This window comes from Podarcis cretensis (assembly GCF_951804945.1).
Source record: "Podarcis cretensis genome assembly, chromosome: 4".
Lineage (NCBI taxonomy): Eukaryota > Metazoa > Chordata > Lepidosauria > Squamata > Lacertidae > Podarcis > Podarcis cretensis.
The window spans coordinates 59,884,420-59,895,071 of NC_137173.1; the positions used below are offsets into that span (position 1 = coordinate 59,884,420).

The following is a 10,652-nucleotide window of genomic DNA, read 5'->3' on the forward strand; positions in this document are numbered from 1 at the left end:
ATAGAGAGTTCATTCTCCAGTTTTCTTTTTCTGTGATATCCATTTGGGTTTAGTGATAAACACTGGCAGTGAAGGCCCACTGGCTTTCCACGAGGCATGACATCCAAGGCTCCTCGCCTAAGGAGAGGACTGAAAACATGTTTCATTTATCTCAGCCTCCCCGCTCCTGTTTTTAAGATCAATACCTTATCCTTCTGTTTGAGTGCAGGGCCTAATTACAAGTTTTTGACACGACGCTGCAGTCCTCTGAGTGAAAACCACAATAATGCCAATCCTCCATTTTCTATTCCCATCAACTCAACAGCCAGATTGGGGGGCTCGAAAAGTGTTCATTTAGCGCGCCAAGTTCTCGGGTCCGCCCAAGGCCAGCCAGGCTCTCTTGGTCAGACGCACGTCCTCCTGCTCATCCCTCCTCACCTTCCTCTAAGCCCACAAAGTAGTAGCGGGGAGATCCTTGGCTCTCATCTTCTGCTGCCTTTACAGGCTCGTAGGGCAGCCTGATCACGTGCCCCTGCTGTGTTTGTCTGGCCTTGGAGAATCTAGTCTACGCGTGGAGCCGGAGCTCCCTTTCCTATTTACATTCCGCCTGCCCTGGGCCTAAACGAGAGGCCAAGCAGAGCTCTCTCGCTCGCTCCTGTAGCATTTGCGCTGCGGTTCCCCACCGGCTCCCTCCCTCCCCCCTCCGTGCGAGACGTGGGAAGAAGGAGCGAGTGGAGAAGATAAAAGGGAGCTGCGTGCGGAACAAATGTGCTCGAGGGTGGCTTTCGGTGGCGGAGCAGAACCTTGTAAATGAGAGATTTCCGTTCACAAGACTCCGCTTCCACGATTCCTGTCCTGCCCTTGAACTGCCAGGCGAAATCTCTGCGTCGTAACCAGAAAGTAAATCAAATCGAGCCTGCCTGCCTGCCTGGCTCCGGGAAAGAGCGGGCGAGCAACGCTTGGCTCGGTTGCTAAGTGCTGAGAAGTGGAAGGTTTCTGCTTCAGCCCCAGCCAAGCCGGTGGTCTGTTTGCCAGGCACTGTTTACTCGGCGCGCCTGCACAAACGCGCTCGCTGTTTACTAGGCAGAGCTGGCCCGGGGGCTCTTATTTTCACCAGCCTGCCCAGAAGCTTGGGAGCTGGGGGCTCCTCTGCACTTGGCAACCATGCCGACTCGGCGAGGGCGCAGAGGGGATCACGCCCTTTTCGCCCCGGATTAATTAATTCAGAATACTTGCTTCTCCCACTACCCCTCCCCTCCCTTCCTCAAATCGCACAGGCCGTTTGGAGTCACACACCGCTGCTAAACATATGTTGAAGGGGGGAAATGAGCAGGGAAGCCTCCGTTTGACGTCCTAATCGTGGGGATAACTAGTCCACTAGAACGGCCCTTCTTGTTTACCACGAAGTAAGGTGTTGGGGTTCCGTCCTTCTTGAGAGCCGCACCCTCTGATCTAGAAGCCTTGGTGCCCAGTCCCGGGAGTAGGGAGTAGAGAGAGGATTTGTGGTTAAAGCAGGACGGAATAAAAGCAGCTTTCTCCATTAGCCTGGAGCGAGGCTATGGTTTTATTTAAAAGAGCCCAAGGGAGCACCAAAGAGCCCACCCCCACCCTTCCGTGGCGAACGCACCATCGTCACCGGTCAAACAGGCTTTGCAGGTTTTTTGACAAAGCACAGCTAAAACCTGAAAAACCTGTCTGCACTGGCACAACGCTCAGACGGGGTGGGAGAGAAACGAGTGCGCACCGGCGAAGAAAGAAGATTCTATCGCCCTGCTTCCAGACCTCAGAAGACTAAAAGGAAGAAAACATCTGTCTCCAGCTCATACGCACCAGATCTGAGCCCAAATATTGAAAACACGTGCTGGCGTTTTTAAGCACTGCTTCAAATTCAGTCCTGAAGCGATCTCGGGTACGTGCTCTCCCCCCCGCCCCATCAGTAAGATTAATTGGCCCTGGGAAGGCGCTTCCAAACTTCTACTTTACAGCTCCACTTGGTACTGTATTTATTTGACATTGCTCATCTGTTACTGCCTCCCAACGATCCACAAGCCATTTAAGTCCGAGAACTTCGACAGATCGCTGCTGGAGTGCAGGAAGAGCCTATGCCGCATTTATTTGGAAATGTCATTCATTTCAATAAAAAAAAAAGTATTTCCCCCTAATCCTTACATTCCACTGAAATGAATAAGAGTTACTTCCACACAAAAGGGTTTGCCACCCGAGGCTTCTGGCGTCTTAGGTTTCAGGACTTTCATCTAGCAGAGTGGTGGATCGGGCTTCCCAGTGAATGCGTTTCGGCTGCAAGGGTGCCAGCAAGAACTTGCGATTTAATTAGCACGTGGTGGAAGTCCTTTAACCCTCCTGGGTTAGGAAGTCAAACCAAACGCCGCTGGAGAAAGAAGTCAACACCTTCGGCCAAACCACGGGCCCGCGTAGGTAGGTGCCGTGCGGCCTTGGGGACCCCTGCACCCGCTTTCTAAATAGTCAGAATTGGCTCTCCCGCTCCTCCTCCTCCTCCCCATCGGCCCCACTGTAATCCGATTAGCCCCAGTGCATTTAAAGAGGAAAGTGCCTGGTGCCTGCTTGCCTTTAGAAAAGCAGACAAAGGTCTAGAAGGCAAGGCCTCGGGACCGACCGCAGGAGGCTGATGTCTGTTAATATTCAATCCGGAGCCAGATAACAGGTACAAGAAAGACGATTCTCCGCATTCCCACTATCAAATCACCATGCAAACCTGAATTCGCTCCTCAAATTTGACCACGATCAAGCAAACATAAAGAGAAAACAAAAAACAAATGAAAATATGAAGGACAAACGTTATTTCTCTCGAGACAAGACGGAATTCCCGCGTCATCCCAAGAGTTTAATGCACAGAACCCCCTTTGCAAACTGCTAGGAATCAGATAACTACTTCAAAATAACAATAGGAAATACGATATTTCCTGGTCCGCCTTTCTTCTTGCCAAACAACGTACTTGAGGACCGCAGCCCCTGAGGCTTCTCGAGATAATTTCTGTTTGGAAATCAGGCTAAAATTACATTTGCATTCTGAGCGGGTAGCGGGATTCGACTAACACGGTTCTCATTACGTGTGTCTGGAGGTGAAAGAGCAACTGTGTTTGCGACCCGGGTGCCTTGGCAGCAAAAATCAATCGTCTAGAAATGAAGAAGCATAGAGTTCCTGAAAGCCCCCTGCCCATTTCTTCAGCACAAATGGAAGACTTGCTCCACTCACTGCTAAATGTTAACATGCTGGCGGACGTCACTCATGCGCCTCTCGAGCGCATCTGATCAGAGGTCAGAATTTTCCTGACCTTGTCAGTCGCAAACAACCAAATCTGGCCCCTTCCACTTTTGTACGCACAATCACAACGATGGATACTCCATTTAACTGGCAATCAGACCAAGCAGCAAAAACAATTAAGAAATCAGTTTGCCTTTAGAGACGATGGGCACTTGCCTGGAACAAAACTGCACCACCGGCTTGGATCCAAAACACACTACCTAGAAGTACGTAAATCTCACTGAAATCAGTGTATGCAAAGCGCGCGCCCCACCCCCCGTTACTATAGACATTCTTGCTACGATTTATCGATTTCTAATTAACTGGGATGTGGTTCTGGGTGGCAGTCTTTTCCTAATTTTGCATTTTCTATTCCAAAAGGAAAATATTTGCTCTTCTTTAAAACAAGACTGCTACGAAGCGCTGGCAGACAAGGCAAAGCTCTGGCAACGTTTAATTTACACACACACACACACACCCTCTGTAAACCAGTAGATTTACAGTCTCATGTATTATGTTTATGCGACAATTTGGAGGGGTGGGGTGGGGATCTCACCGCTGACTTGTCCGCATATTTGGGGCTGGTAAAGAGAGAGCACGCGAGGCCTTTTCGCCTCTCTAAGCAGCATCCCAGTACCACGACGTGCAATTATCAGCCCCTTAAAATAGGCGACCGCCACGCTGAATTTCATTTGCAGTCTTCACAAAAACAAAACAAAAAATTTTCTTAGCACTTTAGGGCAAATCTGACTGCGTTGCGTGTACACGGGGGCGGGGGATTTCTGGGGTTTGAGCAGCAGGGCGAGGGGGGAGGTAGTTTGGAACCGATTCAAAGGGCTGCTGGTTCGTTCTCCCTTTTGTGACCAAATTTCCAGGCAGTTAAACTTCTCCGACGGCTGTGACATCTGTAGTGCGCCGTTGGCGCATCAACTCTTTTCTTTCCCCTTCCAGCAGCCCAACCCCCTTCCATCCATCAGCAAAGGTGATGGGTGGGGAGGAAGTGAACAACAACATCAAACAACCGAAAGGGGGAAGAGGGGGAGAAAGGAGCACGATGGAGAGAGGGGGGGGGGTGGGAGGCACAGAGGCATAAAAGCTGGCAGGCAGGGAGAACCAGAGCCACTTGGGCCCACGGCAGCCTCTAGTCCGCAACTCCGCTAAGCAGGGAAGAACCCCTGGACTGAAGCCCACACCAAGATCCACCGGGGCGGGGGGAGGCTTCGATGCAAAGCTAAAATGCTGCCGTGACCGGAAGAGTGTGTGGTGGCTTTTGCCTCCCCCGTCCCCAGTTAATGGGAAACGGTAGGGGTGGACCTGATGGAGAGGGCACTTTATCGACGGCCTGTTCCCAGATCCAATCTGACGCATTATTCCATGTGCTCGCAGCAGCTTGAAGCCCAAATCCGCAAGGCTTTGATTCCTGCTCGGGTCTCTCTCTCTCTGTTTGTGTGTGTCTCTGAAACTCAGCCAAAACTCTCTGGCGAGGTTTCCTTCCTGCTCCCGGGGAGGCTCGAGCAGCCCCCACCCCACCCGCTCCGAGCTCTTTGGCCTCCCCGCCCTGGTGGCTCGGGGGGGGGGGGCAGAGGAGGAGAGGAGGAAACGGAGGAGGGGGGAGGGAGGGAGGGAGGCCGCGGCGGAACTTTTCCTTTCTCGCTTCTCGGGCTTTGTCCACCGGCTCCCCCTGCTCCCCTCCCCCACGCGGCAAGCTGCTTGACATTAAAAGCGGGCTGGGGGAGGGGGAAGAGAAGGAAAGTTAACAAGCCAAATGGAGCGGGGAACAAGGACACGGAGCCAGGGAGGAAAGGCAGAAGAGAGACCCACTAGTGTCCGGCTGCAAAAAAAAAAGGGGGGGGAGAGGGAAAGCCTTTTAAAACGGCCCGGCGAGGCGGCTGGGAAGGAAGTGGCAGCCGAGAGGGAAGGAGGCTGCTGGAGGGGGAGGGAAGACGAGGCAGCGCCATCTTTTCGTGTCACGCAGCAGGACCAGAGACTGACTGCCTCACTTGGCGGCGGCGGCGGCTGTGTCTGCCTGGCTCGCTCGCTCGCTCTGCAAAGCGCGCCCTTAGGCAGGCCGAGAGGTGGAAGCTCAGGGCCGCGCAAGGCACAGAGCAGGCGGCAGCCGCCACCGCCGCTCCCCTACCCTCCCGCGCCGGCCTCCCGCTCCCAGCCGTGGCTGGTGCGGAGCTGCGCAGCGAGCCCGCTTCTTCGCAAGCGAGCGCTGCGGCGAGAAGAGCGGGAGGCCCGCGCCGGGCCTAGAGGCAGCGCTGTCTCCAGACGCCGCGGCTGGGTTTCCCCTCTCCCACCCCCGCGCTGCCGAGACTGCCGGCTGGCCCCCTTTCGGTTCTCACCGTGGGCGGCGGAGGCCCCTGGCCTCAGGAGAGGAGCGAGGCGACGCGCCAGGGAGGGCAGCCAAGCGGCAACTTCCCGCTTTGGAGAGGCCTGTCTTCGCGCCCTCCTCCACCCCCCCCCCTACCCGGCTTAGCCTGGCCGTCAGCAAAGGGTCTCCTCGCTCCCCGCGGCGAAGGCCTCGGAAGCCCTGCCAGGCCCGCGCCCGCCCGGGTGGCGTTTTCCAAGTGCTCCTCCCTAGCCCTCCCCCGCCAGCCAGCCAGCCAGCCCTGGGGCGGCTGAGGTGGCTGCCGCCGGGCTTTGTTCCTCGCGCCTCTTCCCGCCCTCGGGGCAGCCTTCGCTGTACCGCGAGCTCTGGGGCCTGTGCCAAGGAGGACTCGGCGAGAGCCGCCGCCTTCCCCGCAGGAAAACACCAGTTCGCTTGTCCCGCCGCCCCGGGACGTGGCCAAACCGCTTCGCGGAGGGTATCGCCACCGCAGCTGGCCTCCCAGCGCTTTCGCTTCGCTCTCTTCCCCGCCCCCAGCCAGCCAGCCGCTTCAGCTCAGCGCCGTTTAAACCGGGAAAAGGGTCTCTTTCATTGTGCTCGGCAGAATCACCTGCCTGCTTTGCGTTTCGCACAACAGCGGCCGTGTAGCCGCGGCTCGGGCTCTGCCCTCGCTTTGGCACCGACAAGCTCCCCAGGGCCTCCAGCGCGGTGCAGAGCGCGAGGGATAGGCAGGGAGCCCGTTGGCATCCAGAGCAAGCGTAGCTCTCCCGGCGGCGCCCGGGAAAACCTCGCAGCCTCGCTCGCTCAATCTGGCCGCGCTGGCGAACGAGCACAAGCAAATACGTCGCTGCTGCCTCTCCGACCTGCTGATGCGGGGGGAGGGGAGGGAGGGAGCGGGAGCAGCGCCTGGTGAAGGGGGATTTGATGGGTGGTTGGCTGCGCTTCGGGAGGGGAGGGAGGTTGGCTGCGCCTGGTAATGAGGGATTTGAGGGAGAGGGAAGGGCGTGTTAGCTTCGCCTGAGAAGGGGAGGGCCCCCTGCTATTAGGGGTGGGAAAGCGGGGGCGGTTGCGCCCGAGGTTCGATGTTTTTTTGTGTGTTTTTTAATTGGAGGGGGTTGTGGAGGGGGTAAGGCGTGCCTTCTGTTTCTAATAAAGGAAGCGACTTTTCTCGAAGGAAGAACGAAGGTGCTCCGGAGGGGGGGGGGGGCTGGTTAGGATGATGGAGGTGTTGGATGGGAGCGGTGTGTGTTTGTATGGTCTTAGAAATGAATAGATTGGTTATACCTATGGGGAGAGAATGGGGGAAGGGAAGAGGATTTGAGTGTGGGGGTTTTTTGTTTTGTTTTTTTGCGGGGGGGGGAGCCACGGATTTCAAACCTTTGCCCCAGGGAAGCGGGGGATTTGCTACTAGTAGTTTGGCTGCCCCTGGTGAGAAAGGGATTAATAGTTTGCAGATTCGGGCTGGCTGCCTCCCCCGAGGGGAGATTTCAAGGGAGACGTTGGCTGCCCCCCTCCCCCGCGATCGAGGGTGTGCTGTGGGTTACCAACTGCCTGCACCAGGGAGGAGAGGCTGGCAGGGGCTCCGTGTGCCTTGCTGGCCGGCCCCGGTGTGCAAGCAGGGGCAGCCACCGGCGTCGGGAGTGCTTGGCGGTGGCTTTGCCAGAGGGGAATCGATGGGGCGAGGAGGGCGGGTAGAGAGGTGTCGGGCTGCGCTTCGCCAGTTGGGATTTGAGAGGGGCGGTAGGAGACGCGCCTCCTGTTTCTAATAAAGGAATCGGCTTTTATTGAAGGATAAACGCAGGCAACTAAAGTCGTGTGGGCTGCAGCCGCCGAACTTCGTTAGTTGCTAATCTGGCTGCCAAGATGAAAACCTTTCGCGAACGTTTGAAAGACGGCAGGAGCTTTGACATACGCGGCGGCGGAGGCAGAAACGCACACTGCCCCCCCCCAGCTCCCCAGCCCCTACCGTGCCCTTCCTAGGAGGAGGGGGGTGCTGGTGGTGATGGGGAAACAGGAGGCGTAGCCCCTCCTAACGGTTCCGGCTTTGGGGGATTGCCAAGTTTTCTTTGACTTAGGGGAACTCTGGGGATGACTAATCGCACGCCAAGCTGGGGTTTACAAGGGTTTTCTTTTCTCGTCACCCGCAGTTGCTGACCCCGCTCGCTCCAAGAAAGGAGCTGCGACAGGCGGCTTCTGAGAAGGCCGAACAGCCAGGAGCCCGAGTCTGGGCCGCGGGGAAATTCCCTCGCCAACCCCGGAGAGAAAGGTGCAGCTCAAGGCCAGAGCCTGGAGATCGGGGGAGGGGGGTGAGCGGCACTCTTCCGGCGCGGAGCGAAAGCTGCCCGCCTGTTCGGGCGCCCTTTACCCGGGCGCAAAGTCTTGCTCGTTGCTCTACAGTACCCTCTCTCCTGCACACTTTCACTTCGGAAGTTTTTAAGGGCTGCAGCCTAGAGAGGGAGGCTCTGGAATTGCTGCCTCCTCGCAAACTCCTGCTCATTTTAATAGGGTTTACTTTCACCGCCTGCCAGCGGCTTGGCTGTGTCGCAGCAAAAGCCCTCAGGCAGCAGGGCTAACACATGCGGTGCCATCCTACGCCTGTTTACAGGGAAGTCGATTCCCGCTGTACTCCGGGGGGGCGGGGGGGGGGGCTTATTCAGCAGCGTGCTTAGGGTTGCAGTCTTCGATGCGGGAACACGGTCAAAGAAGATGATAGCTGAATCGATGTGCGTCCATACTACGTTGCAATCCCTAATCACACTTACTTGGAAGGAAGCCTCGCTGGTGTCTACCTACCGATCAGAGGTGTTTGAAACACCAGTGTTATACACTAAGGCTTAGATCTCATGTACACTGATGCGGACTTCATCCTCATTTAGTTTCTCAACACAGAGTAGGCATGGCTGGATGTCTCATGAAAACGTAATTGACATTTCCTTCCGAGTTATCATGTTCAGGGCCAGCACTACCATTAGGAAGAATGGGGCAGTGGCCTCAGGCAGCAGATGCTAGAGGGTGGGCAGGGAGTGGGTGGTAGGTGTTGGGGAATAGATGCAGGTGTTGGTGTCGGGGGACAGATGTGTGTGTGTCAGGAAGGTTTTCCTTCAGGTGTGGTGGATGCTATCTGTTCCCAATGTTGAAGCAAGATCTGATTTCCAGTTTGGCTTTCTTCTTTCTACATATGGAATGGGGAGGGTCGCCATCTTGACCTTTCTTCAGGCAGCAGAATGCCTTTCTGAGCATGTTTATGAACACATATTTATCTAGAATTATTTTGCCTCCTGTTTAGTCTCATTGACATCAGTGGAACCTGTTTTGAATTACAGTTATGATTTTAGGTTCTGAATGTCAGAGTTTGACACTTCAGGGCCCCTTCACTCCACATTGGAGCTAAGGACAAATATTCAATTGACTTTAATGTCTTCAGAGACTACCTGGCCTGCTTTATTAATTGTTATAACTGTAATCCTCCAGATTCTGATCTGGAGTAAGCACTTTGCACCTGATTCCTGCTACCTCAACATTAAGGAATACTGCGGAAATCAGCTGAATTATATGGAATTTATAAAATCTGCTATTATTCTTTCACATGGGGCAGTGCTTTCAAAATAATATTTTTTATCACAGCCCTGTCCTTGAGAGGAAGCTTAGCTGCAGTAAAAATGAGTTGCTAAAAACAACTGGAGTGGTGGTTGTGTGAGGTCTGAAGGCTCATTCCATTCACTTAAGGTGTACCTCACTTCCTCCCTTGAAAAGCATTGTCTTTGAGGGGGTGTCAGGAAACCATTTGGAACATAGGAAGTTGCCTTATGCTGAGTCAGACCATTGGTCCATCAAGCTCAGTACTGCCTACACTGACTGGCAATTTCATAGCAGGGTCTCCTCCAGCCTTACCTGGAGATGAAGTGATGGATGGAACCAGGGATCTTCTGCATGCAAAACAGATGCTCTACAACTAAGCTATGGCTCTTCCTGTATGCTTGATCTGTGTTGTTGGTTTCACGTTGGAAAGTATTGGAATTATGACTTCACAGTCAACAGTGATACCCTCACGTGTGACAGTGAGATCAATGTGAATATTGGCTTCCATCCACCTCATTTCACTAGCAAGTTTGCTTGGGCTACATTTTTTAATGTGTGGAGCACTGTGGCCTTTACACCCACTTTTTAAAGCAAGTGATACATACCTGTGCTTTTATCCTGGTTGCCCATTTGAGTACAATCACTGGAGTCTGAAACAAATGGGCTTTACTTCAAAGTATTGCATCTAGGTTCAGCTTGGTAAGAGGTCTGCGGACAACCTCCAAGCTTGGCTTTTCATGGTCCTGCTTCCTTAGTCCTTTATCCTTCTGAGGAGGGTTTTAGGTAACCACAATTACAGAGGAATTCTGTTTTGCGCTTCTGGTACTTTGTTGGTACTGGGAAGCAGCCTTTGCCTTACCTCACAACTCTAGTTCAGATGAAGAGAGCAGAGGGAAAGCTGGACCAGCCAGCTCAATATGTTTTGCTACAGAAAATGTGTCCCCAAACTCCTCCTCTGCCACCTTCTGCCTCTACCTGAGGTGACTGGAGACAGCCTGGAGAAGCCCAGTGTGCTGAAGAAGGTGGGGGAGAAGAAAAAAAAAAGAGGCCAGAGAAGGGGTGGGGAGAAGGTAGGTGACAATGCACAGGAAGCAGGAAGCAGTACGTTCCTTGGGGGGCCTGAATCTGCCACCCCTTCCCAGCTGTTCCCATCCTGCTATCTGCAGTGACTGCCTTGCCAAGAGTTGGGCTGGCCCTGAGGGAAGAAGCTACTGGGCCTCAGCATACCTAAGGTCCCAGGTGCCTGAGGAAAGGTGTTTCCTTTATAATGGCTTCTGAGACCTCAGTTCTACTGTAAGCAGTCCCCACATGCTGACACTCCCACAGGACCCTTGCGGACAAAGAATTACCTACACAGTTTCTACAAAGTGATCAAGCCACCAGCCCCTTCCCCTACTTTCTGCACAGCTGTTCTGGAAATTGGCTATTGTGTCTCTGTGTTTCAGAGATCCAGAGGCTAGATTAACAAATCCTTGTAATTTC

The 10,652-nt window shown here is 54.2% G+C and overlaps 1 long non-coding RNA gene across 4 annotated transcripts in view; it reads right to left on the reverse strand.

Moving 5' to 3' along the window:
- The window catches only part of LOC307215339, a 58,168-nt gene extending 52,387 nt beyond the window's left edge, over window positions 1-5,781 (reverse strand). For all 4 annotated transcript variants that reach the window (XR_013838455.1, XR_013838456.1, XR_013838457.1 and 1 more), the window contains exon 1: window positions 5,608-5,781. This is a non-coding gene — a long non-coding RNA (uncharacterized lncRNA). The remainder of the gene's footprint in view (window positions 1-5,607) is intronic.
- Between the last annotated feature and the right edge of the window lie 4,871 nt (window positions 5,782-10,652).